Below are 18,111 nucleotides of genomic sequence, written 5' to 3'. Positions count from 1 at the left end.
AAACCTGCCATTTGGTGAAAGGACATGGGGATGCAGATGGCTGAAACACAATACCCTGCCGTGGCATTAACCGTGTAATGTCCATGCGTGCACAATCAAAATTCATTTCCTGATGTTCTGCGCCGATTCAGTTGATGGTCGAAGCAGAAATTAAATTACCGAATGCATGCATGTGCGTGTTTGTCTGATAATTGAGTTAAATTCGGGCAATTTCAGGTCTCGCTGAGATTACATTGTCTCGGTGGTTAGAAAGACATAGCATCAATTGAACACCACATTTCCCCCCCCATGATTAACAAGGCAGGGTGAGCTTTGTGTGCTGCTTGGCAATGACTCATTGCCAACTTGTTTTGGAGCAGCTTGCAATAAAACATTTGGAGATCTCTGAGAGAAAACGTGAATATTTGGAAAGGATAGTTCTGTTTATATCATCATCATCATCATCAGCCATAGTGAATTCACTGCCGGAAGATGGCAGCCCAAAGCTATAGCCAATTTCTAATAATTCTGCGCTGTATTAATCCTTCTCGCACCTACCCACACGCAGATTTCATAATTCTATCCCCTCGTTTGACGACATCTCGGATGCATTCCATCCTTTGGCTGTCACTCCATCGTTATTATTCTTGATCATTGGCCATCGTCCCTTCTAGCAACATGTCCTGCCTCAAGGCCACTTTTTTTTGTTTCAATCGCAATGATGTCTGCTTCGACGTGTGTTCTCTAATCTTTGTGATCCCCGTGGCGTCTCTCAGTACGATTCCAAGACAGCATGGTTCTTTCCGAAATGTTTCATTTTTGTTCACGTCCACCTTTTTTGATCCGTGTAATTGCAGATCGCATGAATTTATTAAAAATGTCTTCTTTAAAGCACAGTGTATATTAATTTTGATTGCTAAATTTACCTTTTCAATAGGACTCGAAACCAGCTCTCTATTTATTCTTATATATCTCGAGATTATATTTATATCTCAATCATAGTTTGGTTAATTTAGCATAGCAAAGCCTACATTTGTTTTGATGCTGATAACTTTATTACTTTTAAGCCATAATTTAATTTCCCTTTTTTCCTGCCATTTTCTACTAGGAGTACAGTACATTAATATCATTGTGTACACATAGAAGATACATAACTGTGTACACATATACAATTTCATACACAAATAAGATATACATTTGTATTGTGCATTCCTACACAATTATTGTATTGTGTATGCATACACAATTATTATATTGCCTATGCATACACAAACATTATATTGTGAATGTGTACACGAATATTATATAAAGCATGCGTACACGATAATTATATTGCGTATGCGTATGTAGTGGTGATACGCACTGGTAGTAAAGATCGTGGGGTAGCGCGTGGTGATTGGCTGTGTGTTGGTGACGCGCGCTGACGGTGAGGGATCGTAGGTCAGCGCGGGGTCATGGGTTATGTGATGGTGATTGGCTGTGTGTTGGTGACGCGCGCTGACAGTGATGGATCGTGTGGCAGCGCGTGGGGATTGGTTATGTGCGCTGGCACAAGAAGGGATCGTGTGGCAGCGCGTGATGATTGGTCGGTTAGGGTGGGTGCTCGCATCGCGGTCCGCATAGGCTCCGTATCCTTGGAGCGGAGGGCTATATAAGGCGGTGCGCGCGGGCGCTCGAGGAGAAGTTGGTGACCAGTGAAGACAGAAGACGGAGGAGGAAGAGATATGGCCCTGAGACACCTAGTCCCGCTGTCCTTGTAAGGACCGGGGCCCTGTGTGGCTCAGAGGCGGGACCTTGGGACCCGGGGGCCGGACGTCCGTGTGAGGACCGGGCCGCGGGACCCAGTGGTCGTGATCCGTACCCAAGCTGGGGTGGGTCTAGAGGTTCCCCCGGATGCTACGGGGCTGGAATGCCCGTGTCTGTGTAGCCGGGTGGAACGTGTAGCATGAGCAGTAGTTACCACCCGTGTCAGGTGGAACGTGTAGCGTGAGCAGTAGTTACCACCCGTGTCAGGTGGAACGTGTAGCGTGAGCTGTAGTGACAACACGTGTTATTGTGACAACCCAAGTGTGAATAAAGTGTGCTACCCGTCAAGTGGTTTCCCGCCGTAGTTTACTATACTTCAACTGGCGTCAGGAGTGAAAGTCTTCCAGGCATGGATACCAGGAAGACTCATCGGACTCACGAGATTGACCGCGAGGATAACCACGATGACGCGGGCCAGCAGGCATCGGGGGGAGAAGAGGAGGAGATGCCTGCGCCACAGGACCCCTCATGGCCGCCAGACGAGCGGCTGGGGGCTGATGCCGGACTCCGCGAGGCACACTCCCGCCTGGCGGAGCTGCTACTCGCCGCGGCGTCCATCCTGGCGGAGATCACCACGTCGGGAGGAGCGGGGACGTCGGCGGACATTCAAAAGACTCGCCTCGCTGATTCCCGCCAAAATGACTTTGCAGTTCCCGCCATTTCTACCGAGCGGACATCTTTTGGTGGGAATGGCGAGCACCACGTGGCGGGGGTCCTCCAAGCGCGGCCGCTTACGTCATCGGCGCGCGCTACGCGCCGCCATCTTCCACCTGCCATAGGGGCCGCCATTTTGCAGACCAACGGTGCGGCGGGGGAGAGCCACGTGGCAGAGGACGACATCATCTTCCAGCAGCGCCTTCCCACGTTGACAGCCTTCAAGGCGGAGGGCGGGGACTGGGGCGCATTACAACGGAGGTTCCTGGCGCATCAAGAGATGTCGGCCTGGTCCGACGCTACGGCGCTGCGGGCACTGCCTGCCATGTTGGACGACGCGCTCGCGGCCTTCGGGTCCGCATCGAGATCGGCCCGCTCCACGCTCAAGGCTGCGCTGGGCCTCATGGCCAAAGTTTACGGACCACCTTCGGCCTGCCGCCACCTATTTTACGGCCGACGGAAGGCGGACACGGAGACCGCGCTCGCCTACCGCACGGCGTTGCTGGCCCTCGCCGATGCCGCGTTCCCTCGTATGGACTGGTTTTGGAACAACTGCTCAAGTTGGCACAGGACCTGGGGGTCCCCATCAACACAGCCGACGAAGTGGATATATGTTCGTTGCGTGTTGCAACGAGTATTCAAGCGCACGAGGTCCTGCAGCGGAAACAAGTGGTCGTCTGCACTGCTGCCGGGGTCGATCCCACGACCTCCTGTGGGGTCTCAGCTCCGGGCCCGATGGTCACCGAGCCCCAGGTCGTTCGCCCACGGGAGGAGGCGTTCGCGGCTGCACGATCGGGGGATTGGAGGTCGGGGGGTCGCTCGCCTCTGCGATCGACCCGCAAGCTGGAGCAATCGAGACCTCCGACGTCCCTCATCACGTGCTACAACTGCAGCCTTCGGGGCCACGTGGCGTCCGGGTGCCGCGCTCTACGTCAGCGCGCCACGGGACCTCGGCTGGACGACGACCACGGCCCCAAGTCGTCCCAACTACCCCCGGCAAGTCGCGGCACTTCACATGCTCGGCCTACATACACGACACACATGGGCCGTCGCTTTGCGGCGGAGGATGGGCGATTGGGGGTCGGGGAATCGGTTCGGAGAGGGGGGTTCGTACGGGGCGGGGGGGACATTGAATGGTCCGAGTTGGGCCACAGAATTGTCGCCGCGGCGGCCGGTTCGTCGGTCGTTACGGGTTTCATAGACGGGGTCGAGGTCAGGGTGTTGGTGGACACGGGAGCGTCGGCCACTATAATTTCAGACCTCATTTATAACATTCTCCCCGTCCAATGTCGACCTCTGCTTCCGGTGGAGATGCCATTTTACGCGGCAAATGGGGGCTCATTGGGTATTATCGGTCAGATTCTGGCGTCCATTTCCATAGGTGATATTAAATTGGTGGGACCTATTTTCATCTCCTCTTCCCTAGCGGTTCCTTGTCTGTTGGGCACAGATTTTTTGGCTAAGATGCCCATTAAAATTCTCGTGGATCAACGTTGTATTGAGCTGCCATCGGGTCGCCGTATTTCTTCTTTGGCTAACCCTACTGAAATACGGACGGCGTGCGCGACGATCCAAGCGCTAGCGACACAGACGGTGCACGTGCCCCCGGGTTTGCAGATGTTGATACTCCTCCGGTTGCGGAAGCCATTGGGTGGGGAGACTGCGGGACAAGGCGTGCTTTTGGGTCCATCGAATAGAGCTGTCGGGGGTCTGGATTTGGCGGTGGCTCAAACGTTGGTTCGGGATGACGGGGACCCGTTCGTTATGGTGTTAAACGCGGGTTCTAGGCCGGCCATTATTCCGCAGGGCACCGTGCTTGCTCACGCGGCACGAGTCCCTGCGGAAGAGCGCCTTGTTGCACATGTTGATCCCGGCCCAGGGCGCAGAAAATTGCATCGGGTGATGACCTTGAATGGGTCGATTCGCTGTGTGCGGACTCGAGTGATTTGTCAAGGGTGCAATTGGGTGCGCTGCACGCTCTGCTGATCGAATTTTCCGATGTGTTCAGCACGCACAAATATGATATTGGGTGCACGGACCTGTTACGCCACCACATTGAAACAGGCGATGCAGCACCAGTCTGGCAGAATCCCTTCCGGCTGAGTCTTGCCGAGAAGGAACACGTTCAATCGGCCGTCAATGACATGCTGGCGGCCAACATTATTTCGCCCTCATCCAGTCCGTGGGGAGCACCTATCGTTCTGGTTAAAAAGCAAGACGGCTCCTTGCGATTTTGTGTGGATTTCTGTCGCCTGAATAAAATCTCTGTGGCCGACGCGTATCCGCTCCCCAGGATGGACGAGTCCCTGGACGCATTGTCCGGGACGCAGTATTTTTCTACGCTTGACTTACTGTCGGGATTCTGGCAGCTGCCACTCGACGATGAGTCTAAACCTAAGACAGCATTCCGGACCCCAGGGGGCCTGTTCCAGTTTAATCGGTTGCCCATGGGACTCCACTCCGCTCCCGCGACGTTTCAGCGCCTTATGGAATTGGTTTTGTCGGGTTTGCAATGGGATACTTGCTTAATTTATCTTGACGATGTCATTGTTTTCAGTAAAACCTTTGAGAAACACCTCCAACGATTAAGAGGGGTGTTCTTGCGGATGCGTTCGGCTAAGTTAAAGTTCAAACCGGCGAAATTCCACCTTCTGCAAAAATACGTAAGGTACTTGGGCCACATTGTCGATTCTTCAGGGATCTCCACCGATCCCGCGAAGACAAACTGTGTCAGTTCATGGCCATCGTCCACGTCGGTTTCTGAGGTCCGCAGCTTCATTGGTTTTGCGTCATACTACCGCCGATTCGTGGAGCATTTTGCCACCATTGCCAAACCCTTGCATGCTCTAACAGCCAAAGGAGTCAGGTTTCGATGGGGGCCAGAGGAGGAGGCCGCGTTCTGCTCCCTTCGGGACGCCTTGGTGGGTGCCCCGCCCTTACGTTACCCTGACTTTACGAGTCCCTTCTTGCTGGATACTGATGCTAGTAACACGGGCATTGGGGGGGTGCTCTCACAGGTCGTTGGGGGAGTTGAACGGGTGGTCGCCTATGGTAGCAGGGTTTTGTTGCCTGCGGAACAGCGCTACTGCGTCACCCGTCGCGAGTTGCTGGCTATTGTTTTTTTTGTGCAGCAATTTCGGCCTTATCTCTATGGCCGTCATTTTACGGTCCGGACGGACCACGCGGCGCTTCAGTATTCATTGAGGGTCGCCCAGCCCTTGGGCCAATTGTCACGGTGGTTGGAAGTCCTCCAGGACTATCAATTTACGACCACTTACCGTAAGGGGTTGCGCCACACCAACGCGGATGCCCTGTCGCGGTTGTCGCCTAGTCCTGAATGTGCGTGCTTGATGGGGTCGGCGCGCTGTAAACCGCAAGGTGCTGTGCCCGAGAGTGAGTTGGTCGCGGCCACGAATGCGCCGATGGATGACGTTCCCGCTACCCCTGCGGGCGGGGACTCGCTACTCTCACTGTCTCTCGTTGAGTGGGGCCGACTGCAGATGGCTCACGGCTCCCTGCTCGCGTTGCGTCGTAGGGCGGGGGGTCCCGAGGAGGGTCGAACATGGGCTGGCTCCTGGCTGCTCAAGCAGGGCCTGCTAATGAGGTGGGACAATATGTCCCGGCGGCACGCACTCATCGTGCCTTACGCTATGCGGGGCAAAGTTGTTTTGGCTGCACACGAACGCCTCTTACATCTGGGGGTAAACAAAACGCTTGCCCTAATCCAGCGGGACTATTATTGGCCGGGGATGGGGAGCGATGTGGTCAATATACTGAAGGGGTGTGTGGATTGCGCCAAACGGAAACCACCGCCCGTAGCGCCAAATCCACCGCTGCAGTCTATTCAGGTCTCGCGCACCAACGAGCTCGTTGCGCTGGATATTTTGGGGCCTTTTCCTGTCACGCCTAGGGGTAACAAGTACCTGTTGGTTGGTGTGGAATACTTTACCTGATGGCCTATGGCGTGGCCACTCGCCAACCAGTCAGCGGCGGCCGTGGCGGACGCTTTTGTCCAAGGCTACGTCTTGGACAAGGGGGCTCCCGAACTCTTGCTGACCGACCAGGGAAAGAATTTTTCGAGTAAATTACTGCAGGAGGTGTGCGACCTTTTGGGTACTAAAAAGGTGCGTACCTCCCCGTACCACCCACAGACTGACGGGATGGTGGAGCGACTCCACAGGACTTTAACCTCCATGTTGTGCCAGCAGGTGTGCGAGGCACAGGTTGACTGGGACTTGCAGGTCCCGGGGGTCCTCGCCGCGTATAGAATGGCCCCCCATGCAGCTACGGGGTTTTCCCCATTTTATCTGATGTATGGTCGGGAGGCCGATCCGCCCATGGAGACTCAGCTGGGACTTTCCGCGCCACGGCCCAATTCCAAATTGGCCGACCATATTAAATTTAACATTGCAAAACTTGCCGAGGCACGGGAGGCCGCACGGCTTAATTCGAGATCTCAGCAAGTCGCCAACGAGCGCTTGCGTGCATGGAAGGTGTCCGTGCACGATTGGAAACCGGGCGATAGGGCCTGGCTGCACTGCCCTCATGCACCTTTGGCTACGTCACCTAAATTGTTGAGGCCATGGCGGGGACCCGTGGAGGTCGTGCGGGTTGCACGCCCCCAGTGTGTTCAGATAAAATGGGGAAAGCGCCAGTGGTACGTTCACCCCTCCCGGCTAAAACCATTCTCGCCACCATATGGCCTTCCTTTGTGTCGTGATGACCGAGCAGGTGATGTGACCGACGACCCGGGGAGGGGGATTTCTTTGCCTGATCCTCACATGTTTTCGCCTGATCCGCTCCCAGGTGTCCGGGAACTGACAGCTGCCGACCACCGGCGACCGGATCCCCGGGGCACGGCCGGTTCTTCCAGGCCCGAACCGTGCCTTCCTGGGCTGCCGGTGCCACCGGACGGTCGACAACGTCTCGTCCCATACGACGGACCGGCCAGGCGGACTCGTGCTAGGTCGCGCAACTTTTCCTGACCGAATAAATGGGGTGGGGATGCGGGCCGACGCGGCCGGAGCGTCTCGTCACTACGTTCCCCGTCCGCTCGACCACTTTATCACCCGTTCAAGGAGCGTGCGGAAGGGGGATCGGTAGTCAAGGAGACACTGGACACGTTTTTTTCGGAATAACTTTATTGTGTTGCTCGTCGGTATGTACATAGGTTGTTGTTGTGTTGTGTTGTTGTGTTGTCTTGTTGTGTTGTTGTGTTGTCTTGTTGTGTTGTGTTGTTGTTTTGCGTTGTTGTTGTGTTACGGGGCACACTTCGGGAGTGGGGTTTTTTTGTTGTTGGTTTGTTGTTGTTTGGCAGCCGGGCCGGCTGCGAGCTATGTGGGGGGGGGTGATGTAGTGGTGATACGCGCTGGTAGTAAGGATCGTGGGGTAGCGCGTGGTGATTGGCTGTGTGTTGGTGACGCGCGCTGACGGTGAGGGATCGTAGGTCAGCGCGGGGTCATGGGTTATGTGATGGTGATTGGCTGTGTGTTGGTGACGCGCGCTGACAGTGATGGATCGTGTGGCAGCGTGTGGGGATTGGTTATGTGCGCTGGCACAAGAAGGGATCGTGTGGCAACGCATGATGATTGGTCGGTTAGGGTGGGTGCTCGCATCGCGGTCCGCATAGGCTCCGTCTCCTTGGAGCGGAGGGCTATATAAGGCGGTGTGCGCGGGCGCTCGAGGAGAAGTTGGTGACCAGTGAAGACGGAAGACGGAGGAGGAAGAGATAGGGCCCTGAGACACCTAGTCCCGCTGTCCTTGTAAGGACTGGGGCCCTGTATGGCTCAGAGGCGGGACCTTGGGACCCGGGGGCCGGACGTCCGTGTGAGGACCGGGCCGCGGGACCCAGTGGTCGTGATCCGTACCCAAGCTGGGGTGGGTCTAGAGGTTCCCCCGGATGCTACGGGGCTGGAATGCCCGTGTGTGTGTAGCCGGGTGGAACGTGTAGCGTGAGCAGTAGTTACCACCCGTGTCAGGTGGAACGTGTAGCGTGTGCAGTAGTTACCACCCGTGTCAGGTGGAACGTGTAGCGTGAGCTGTAGTGACAACACGTGTTATTGTGACAACCCAAGTGTAAATAAAGTGTGCTACCCGTCAAGTGGTTTCCCGCCGTAGTTTACTATACTTCACGTACACGATAATTATATTGCATATGCGTGCATGATTATTATATTCTGCATTCGTACATTATTAATATATTGTGCATGCATACGCAAGTATAATATTGTGTATTTGAACACACTTATTATGCTGTGGATGCGTGGACAATTATTATATTAATATATTGTGTATGCGTACACAACTATTATTTTGTGTATGCGTACACAATTATATCCAGATTTCGACACGAACTCTTGCGTTTCATGAAAACACGGACCAAACAGATTTGATTTCAGTGAAATGGCTCAGGATGAAAAGGGGTCCAAGCAAATGAGTCTACTTGCAATCAAAATGCATGCATCTTCTTCCTGCAGGCTCTCCGAGGCTCAGCTACAAACACTGAGATAATAAGAAACACGCCGTACGCATAACCGCAAGTCCCACAGCCAACTTGTATTGGATCAAGGCGTACTTCTATAAAACCCACAGCAAAGCCCACTTTAATGAAGGCTAGGTGCACAGTTATTCGTGCCTTTACCAATACGGTGCCATTTGTGGCATATACCTTTTTAATCAATAGTTTTAGAAAATAAAAAAAATATATAAGCAGCTTGAAATGCTGAAAAGATTACGAATGGGTGGCCAGGCGGGTGAGTGGCTGAGTCTTGAGTCTCGGGACAGTATCTTTTTGGAGATGACACACGATCTCGTCCCCATTTGCTGCCGGGCTGTTTGATCTTGTGGTGCTGTGAATATGGCTGCTTCACTTCACCTGCCCCGTGGACAATAACCCACGGTGGAAAAAAAAAGAAAACGACTGTCAAATTCTACGGGAGCTGATGCTCATTTTGGCATCCTTCGCCAGTACGGGTTACACGTTTGATAAGCTGCTCCTGCATTGATCTTCTCCGTACGGGATATCTATAACAGTGCACGCATTGCTTTCTCGTCGGCGCAGTCTTAGTTTGAGGCCATTACATTTTGTGGTTGTGGTTTGTCCGCCTGTAACTTCCCACTGCTGGGCAAAGGTCGCCCCGATGCTCTTCCTTTCCCCCTCCTTTATTTTGGTCGCCTCTGCCCATTAAATGGCCTCTGCACTCTTTGATGCCGTCTCATCGCTGTATCTTCATCTGTCGCCCTCTGCATCCTTTGTCTTCTCGGGGTCTCCACTCTGGAGTGCATTTTTGTCTCTCCAAAGTTGTCTCTCGACTGTTGTTCTCATCACGTGCAGTTGATCTATTTTGACTTGATCTAGTGTACTTTCTCTGTCTCCACTCGTTCTTTGTCGTTCCTATGTTCTGCTCTCTCTGTGTGTCTTGGCTGTTGTCCCTCTCTCCCTCTCTGCCTTTGTCTGTTCCTCGTGTTTGTGGCTTGTCTCTCTTTAAAATTTCACACTTAAATTCTAACTTAGCAATCTTTGAAAAACGTAATCAACCAGGCTATGCGTTAATTGTGTGTTGACCGACTCTCAGTGTTGCATTACATTACATTTCGATATTTTACTAGGTTATTTAATTTAGTGTGTCTCTCTCCCTAATTTTCAAGCTTTCGCACCGTGCCACTCGTCGTTGCTACTCATTGACATGCTAATTTTCTCTAGCCCCTCCCTCTCTCTCCGCCCCCGCCCCCTCTCTCTATTTAAGGCCTCGATACAGAGACGTTTCTTTCTCTGTGTGCCTATGTTTGTTCTCTCTCTATGTATCTCTGTGATATATGTCTGCTTATATGTCTGTCTATATGTATCTGGTTCTGTGTTTTATCTCTGTCTCAAATTTAGCATTCTTAGGAAGAATGTAATCAACCAGGTAGGGTGTTGACTGTTATGTTATCCGACTCTCTGTTGTATTACATACCATTTCTAAGTATACTAGATTTGTGTTTCTATTTCATTTATACCTGATGACGATTTCTTGTGTTGCAATCGAAACGTCGTATGCTAGTATTTAATTTATTATGTTATTTTTATACGTGACTTTACCGAAAGAACCAAAGAGTAATTCCTGCAGTCATGAAAGCTCCAAATTAAGATTGAACAACAGCATCGGTGATGTCTGTCTTTTGTCCTTACTTCTTAATGAATAACCAACGTCTTCAATTACGGGACTTTTCTCCTTACACACTTCTTTCCATAGATATGTTTGTGGTTATGTAATGTACGCATTATCAAATGTTTATCAACGGACACAAACAAATACGTTGTGTGAATTTAACATTGCAAGGACTAGATCCTTTAAGAAGAGACATTGTTTACAACTTACTGGAATAATTGCAGAATTTTGTTTTATAACTATAGCATGCATTTGCTTTTATGCAGTATGTTGATTTTTTTGCCTACAGGGTCAAAAGGCCTTAAAAAGTTGATTGTCTGCCCAATAGCCAATCGTTTTGTTCAAACACAGGGTAGGACAGGGCAAAATGGCACTATTAAAATATCGTTTGGCTGTGGCTGCTATTTAATCGATACAAGCAGGCATCACATTGGTTTGGCAGCAAGTTGCAAGAAGGACCTACTAGAATGTATCTGCCATCAAAAACATCCCTGTCTTCAGATAACACTGTGGCTCAGAGGCGTAGCTAGGATATTTTGCGCCCGGGGACGAACTATAAAATTGGCGCCCCCCCCCCCCCCCGTTTAATCACATTTTCCTATTACATCGAATAAGGAATAACAATTTAAATTTTAATGAAACATTGTATTTAAAGAAGCAAATTTATAGAACTTATATTACATGGCTCACTCAGTCACTGTCGCAAACTGGTCAATCACGTAATCAATATCTGTTTTTTTCCAATGTTTCTCTTTAACGCTAAGAAGAGCAAGATCGCTGAGACGATCTTGTCCCATTGAAGCACGCAAATACGACTAAATAAGTTTCAATTTGCTGAACGACCGCTCACAGCTTGCAATTGAAACTGCTATTGTTAATAACATTTGCAGTGAAATTCGCAAATTCGGAAATATGTCGTCTCCATAAAACACAATAAAACCAAGAAGATCCAAAAGAGTTTCTGGTAGAACTTCATTCCGGTTACTGAGCAGCATTTTGCAATCTCCAACTTCTGTGAAAAGTTCGTGGCCATTGATGTCGGTGTCATAGAAATTTCCAAAATCTTTGCAATTTCGACGAATTGCATCGACATCTGTGTTGGATAGAAGAGTTTTGACGTCCAGCAGAAATCAAAATTTTGTGTTCAGGTCTTTTAGTCGTAAAAACCGTGTTGACATCTCCTGTTGAAGTCGATAAAATACGCTCTTCATAACGCGCACAAGTTCTTCTTCTGCTGAAAGTCCTGCATCTCTTGCCAGTTCTCCTGGCATCTTCCGACGTCGCCTAATTCTTCTGTCCACATCGATCCCCCAGGCTGTGCATCTTGTTTTGGCGTTTTCTACAGCAACTTGGCTCAAATCATCACGAAGCTTGACAAATTCATGCTCCAAAGATTCAACATCAGATGCTGCTTCCTTGAAATTCATAGTAGGATCCTGTAAGCGCTTCTGAACACGATCAATTTTTCCAAGAATGACATTCCAGAAATGTAATAAAACTATGAAGTTAAAATGTAATACGCATGCCTGTAACTGTTCTACATCACTTCTGGTTTCAGGCGTCATAGTTACGTCCTCCGATAATTTGTCTAGCAGCCCTACTAGTTCATCCAGTCCTTCAAGATAGCTTTAACAGCTTCTGATCGTGCACTCCAGCGTGTTTCAGGCTCCAGCTTTACTGTGATGGGCACAGCTTTTTTTAACTCTTCCCAACGAATTGTTGAACGAGAGAAAAACAAATATATACTTTCAACTGTTCCAAAAAATTGACAAGTGGATCCTGTTTAGCTGAGTGTACTCCTGCTAAGTTTAAGCTGTGGTTGTCACATTTGACAAACAATGCTCTGTGATTTTAGTCACATATTCGTTGAAGGCCGGATATATGCCCAGTCATCACAGCAGCATTGTCATAACATTGTGCCCGACAGTCGGCTAGAGGTATGTTGTCAGATTTCAGTCTCTCGACGATGACTCTTTCTAGGCTTGCTGCATCTTTTGCATGTATCTCGATATAACCTAAAAATGATTCTTTTATAGTTACTTTTTTAGTTTGAAAATCCACATCCACAAATCTTATGACCTGAGAAAGCTGTTCCCTATGTCCTAGATCAGGAGTTGAGTCAAGTAAGATACCGTAGTACTTGTTTTTCCTGATATCACTCAACAATTGGTTCTTTACAGTCGACGCAAGTATGTGGATAAATTCATTCTGGATTTCCGGTGACAAATAAGAAACTGATCCCGGATTTTCTCCTGCGTGCTGTACGTGTTTTGCTAACAATGGGTCATACTGCGCAACGAGTTTGATCAGCGCGAGAAAGTTTCCAACATTTTTTTTCATCCGCATTCAAATTTTCCTCATGGCCATGTAGTGCCAAATTTTGTGAAACCAGAAACTTAATACAGGTGAGTATTCTTTGCAATATATCTCGCCAACGTTGTTTTTCCAAATGAATCTGAGCTTGAACCACTGCGTCAATTCCAGTACCATCAATTATCCTTCGTTCGGCTTCCTTCCATGTGTAATGCGGGCGAAAGCGACCTTCCGGATGTGACGTCACGAGGAGGCGGAGCCAGGTGACGTGGGTGAAAGGTAGGGGGTCCTTAAGCGCGTAAACCGGAAGGAGAAGGGAGTCGGGGTGTGAATGGAAAGGTGTGGGGCCACGCGGGCGTACGAGCCGAGGGGGCACCGTCAGAAGCGGGAGCCAACCCTGGGAACAGTAGGGAGCTACTGGGAGGTGTAAAGCTGCAGACAGAGATAGGCAGTAAGGCTGTGTGTGAGGGGCAGCGAGGTGGCTGCCAAGAGTCGCAGGAGCAACGAGAAGGCGAGACAGCACGAGGCTGTCAGAGCTGCAGCAGGAACAGCCAAGGGAGCTGTGTGAGAGTACAGCAGCGGAGCTGCTGTGGGGCTGCAAGAGCGACAAGAACAGCAGCGGGGCTGCTGATGTGGACTGGAGTGACATCGGAACCAGCACAGAGAGAATAAGAGAGACAGCCGTGTGGGAACGCAGTACGGACCGAATAAAGGACACTGAGCCAGAGATCGTGGTCAAGTCTTTTATTACACTGGGGTCAGAAGTGAAACGGCATGTCTAAGCAAGTAAGGAAGAAAATTCCCCCGGCGCCAGCATCGGCTTCTTCGTCCGACGACGACGAATTCCCTCCGACCACGGATTCTGCTGGGGTGGTGGAGGAGAGCCCTGCTGAGGGGAGCACGGGGACGGCGTGGAAGATGTCGGCGCGATGGCGGGTCCGTCAACAACATCGGACGCTGACCAAAGATGGCAACAGGTGGCAGAACAACTGAAGACACTCAAGGACGTCCTGGCGCATCTATGTCACCTCGTTACGCCAAGGACGACGATGGAACGAGAAGGTGCTCCACGGGCCGCCACGTTGCCTGCCCTGCCGCCGCCATTGGCCACGCGGCAAGAAGACGCCATCTTGCGCGCTCCGCGGCGCCAAACCGCCATCTTGGCCACGCCGCGGGCCGACGCCATTTTGAATTTGCCTCCCGAACAACCATCATTGGAAGACGGCGTAAAGAGGAGTCGGAGTCGCCACCTTACTACAGTTAAGGAATTCTTTATCGGGGGCGATTGGAGCGCTTTCGCCTGCCGATTTTTGGCGGCGGTTCGTTCAGCAAGATGGACCGATGCGGAGGCCTTGGAAGTGTTGCCGACTCTACTGGACGACGAATCTGTTCGATTTTTCCGTTCCATAACGGCCGATAAGAAGAAGACTTTATGTGGAGTTTTTGAGGAAATGGCCGACGCCTATGAGCCACCTGACGACGCGCATCGGCGATTCGCTCAACGACAACGAGCACCCGAAGAATCGCCCGTGGCGTTCAGGGGTGCGGTGTTGGAGCTGGCCATGGCAGCATATCCTGACACGCCACAGGATCTGCTCGAGCCTCTCATATTGGGGAAAATGCTGGAGCTGTCTCGGGATCTGGGGATCCCCATGCCTGTGTGTGGGCATGAGAAGCTCACGTCCCGGGCGGCAGCAAAGTGTCTGGATGCGCAGTTTAATCTCCGTCGCTGGAAGCAAGTGGCGGCATGGACGGGTGGGCCCGTCAAGGAAGGAGGCGCGATGGGGTGGGACCCCACAAGGGCGATCTATGTGCCGGATGAGCGGGGTCCACAGGAGCTGACGGCTGCCTCCTCTCCATGGCCGGGGCCGCGCGCTACGCCATCGGGACGGGGCCGCCGGGATGCAAGACCTGCGCTTCGGCGCAACGAGGCCGATTGCTTCCGCTGCGGCCGTAGGGGCCATTACGCCAAAGATTGCTGGGCCCGCTTCCCGGGTCCGCCGCAGCAGGAGCCCACAACACCGGACAAGCCGACCAAGGAACCTCCGAAACAGGCATGTCGGCACGCACCAGACACTCGGCAAGGCTTTACACCTCACCCACCACCTTTGTTGCGCGATCCTATTGTTGTTGTTAAAGAAAGGCCATCGACGGGGCCTTGTCATTCAGTTACGCAGTGGCGCAAATTGGCACGGAGAGTTGTCGCGGCCGCTACGGGTTCGTCCACTGTACCGGGGTCCATACAAGGTGTGGACGTGCGCATTTTGGTCGACTCGGGAGCGTCTGCGACTATTATATCGGATGTCATTTTCCATCTGTTGGGCATTCCGCCGGGGGCTGTGCGTCCGGTTTATGGGTCTTGCGTCGCTGCGAACGGGGGTAGTATGGGTATCGTGGGCCAGGTGGATGCTAAGATATCTATAGGGGATGTGTCGGCTTCGGGCGTTGTGTTAATATCGAGATCTTTGGCGGTTCCTTGCTTACTAGGCACGGATTTTTTGGCTAAGATGCCCATTTTGATTAAAATCAATGAGAATTGTATTGAATTGCCGGGGGGCCGTCGAATCTCGTTTCTGCCGTCGCCCTGGGGGCGACCTGCTTCGGCCGTACAGGTGCAGGCGCTGTCCGTCGCATCTGTGGACATCCCACCTGGTTCACAGATGCTTATACCCTTGCGGTATCGGAAGCCCCTGCCCAATCGGCTAGGAGCACAAGGGGTCTTGTTGTCACCATCCGCCACGATAACAACGGGATTGGCGTTAGTTGGGGCACAGACCATCGTCCGGCCGGATCAATTACCGGTTTTACAGGTGCTTAATGCGGGGGTGGAAAACATCCGTGTTCCGGCCGGTACGGTTGTGGCACATGCCACTACGGCGTTTGCGACGCACGATTGTCCGCATCGCCGGGGAGTGGTCGCTGGTGTTTCCGAGCCAAGGGGTTCGGATAATCGTTGGATCGCTACCTTATGTGACGAAAATTCTTCCCTGTCCGTGGGGCAACGTGATGCGCTGCGTAAATTGTTGCTGATGTATTCGGATGTGTTCAGCTCCGACGATTTGGATTTGGGACGCACATCGTTGCTTTCCCATCACATTGAGACGGGCGACGCTGCCCCTATTCGGTTAAATTCGCATCGGATGAGTCCAGCGGAGCGAGAACACGTTCGGGGGGCGGTGGAAGACATGTTGGCTGCGGACATTATATCGCCATCTAACAGCCCATGGGGCGCTCCTGTGGTCTTGGTTAAGAAAAAGGATGGCAACTTGCGATTTTGTGTCGATTTCCGGAAATTGAATAAGATATCGGTGGCAGATGCGTACCCCCTGCCGCGTATGGACGACTCCCTTGACGCATTGTCGGGGGCTAAGTTCTTTTCCACACTGGACCTCTCTTCGGGATTTTGGCAGCTTCCCCTTGACGAGTCCTCACGGGAGAAAACCGCATTCCGTACGCCGCAGGGGTTATTTCAATTCAACTGCCTCCCGATGGGATTGAATGCGGCCCCTGCTACATTTCAAAGATTGATGGAGCTCGTTTTGACGGGGTTGCAGTGGGAGACGTGTCTTATATATTTGGACGATATTATTGTGTTCAGCCGCACATTTGAGGAACATTTAACGCGGCTGGAGACAGTGTTCACGAGGATGCGCTCTGCCAATTTGAAATTCAAACCAAAGAAATGCCACCTACTGCAACGGTCCGTCCGTTATTTGGGGCACATTGTGAGTGCAGAGGGGGTGTCCACGGACCCGGAAAAGACGGCGTGTGTCCGGGATTGGCCGACTCCGGCCTCTGTAGGGGATGTTCGGCGGTTTTTGGGATTTGCCTCGTATTACCGAAGATTTGTGCCGGGGTTTGCGACGATTGCGAGGCCCTTGCATCTCCTTACGGGTAAAGGACGGAAATTTGTTTGGGGAGAGCCGGAAGAGGGGGCCTTTCGGAGTCTGCGTGATCTATTGGCTACGGCCCCGACATTGGATTATCCCGATTTTGATCGCCCTTTCATTCTTGATACGGACGCGAGTGACACAGGTATTGGGGCGGTATTATCACAGTCTAAAGGGGGCGTAGAGCGCGTCGTGGCGTATGGTAGCCGAGTCTTGTCGCCTGCGGAAACACGCTACTGTGTCACTCGTAGAGAACTTTTGGCGGTTGTTTTTTTCCTACGGCAATTTCGACCGTACCTTTACGGTCGTTCTTTTATTGTGCGTACGGATCATGCGGCCTTGCAATATGCACTTAAAATGGACCAGCCATCGGGACAGTGGGCACGTTGGTTGGACACGCTGCAACATCGGAAGGGAGTGCGCCATGCGAACGCTGACGCACTTTCTAGATTACCAGGGCGCGCCCCTTGTAAATGTGCGTCGGGGACGCATAGGTGTTCGCCGATTCTGAACCCCCCTCAGCCGCTTACGTTGGCCGTCGGGAAGTCGGATACTCCGATGGAACCGGGACCGACTGATGGGGTTTTGAATCTGCCGCGGTCTGTCTGGATTCGGGAACAGATGATGGACGAGTCGTTGTTGTCCATGCGGAAGCGGTCTATGAGGGACAATGGGAGTCCGAGTTCGGCTGTGGGGCCGCGAACCGCTCTCCGAGATGGTCTGCTTTTGTGGCAGGAAAGGTTCCAGGAAAGCTGGCGTGTGGTGGTACCAACGTCCTTGCGATTTGAGTTGATTAGAACTCTCCATTGTGACACACTATTGCATTTAGGGGTGCAGAAGACCTTGTTGACGTTACAACGTCATTATTTTTGGCACGGCATGGCGACAGATGTCGTAGGGCACGTGCGCGCGTGCCCTGAATGCGCCCGGCGTAAGCCGCCTAAACATCCTTACGTGCCGCCTCTCCAGTCGATTCAGGTGTCTCGAGTCAATGAATTGGTGGCACTGGACATATTGGGACCCTTCCCACCATCGGCGAGGGGAAATAAATATTTGCTGGTAGGGGTTGAGTATCTCTCCCGTTGGCCGATGGCCTGGCCGTTGCCCGATCAGTCGGCCGCGGCCATCACCGACGCCTTTTTGTTTGGGTACATTATGGACAAGGGGGCGCCGGAGAGACTCCTCACGGACCAGGGCCGAAATTTCTCTTCTAAATTATTGGCTGAAGTGTGCGCAGGCCTTGGGACTAAGAAGATACGGACATCTCCATACCATCCGCAGACGGATGGTATGGTTGAGCGGCTGAACAGGACATTGTC

The sequence above is a fragment of the Lampetra fluviatilis genome, chromosome 29 (assembly GCF_964198595.1).
Source record: "Lampetra fluviatilis chromosome 29, kcLamFluv1.1, whole genome shotgun sequence".
In the NCBI taxonomy this organism is placed as follows: domain Eukaryota; kingdom Metazoa; phylum Chordata; class Hyperoartia; order Petromyzontiformes; family Petromyzontidae; genus Lampetra; species Lampetra fluviatilis.
The sequence above is the reverse complement of the archived record's forward strand: the minus strand, read 5'-3'. Positions refer to the sequence as shown.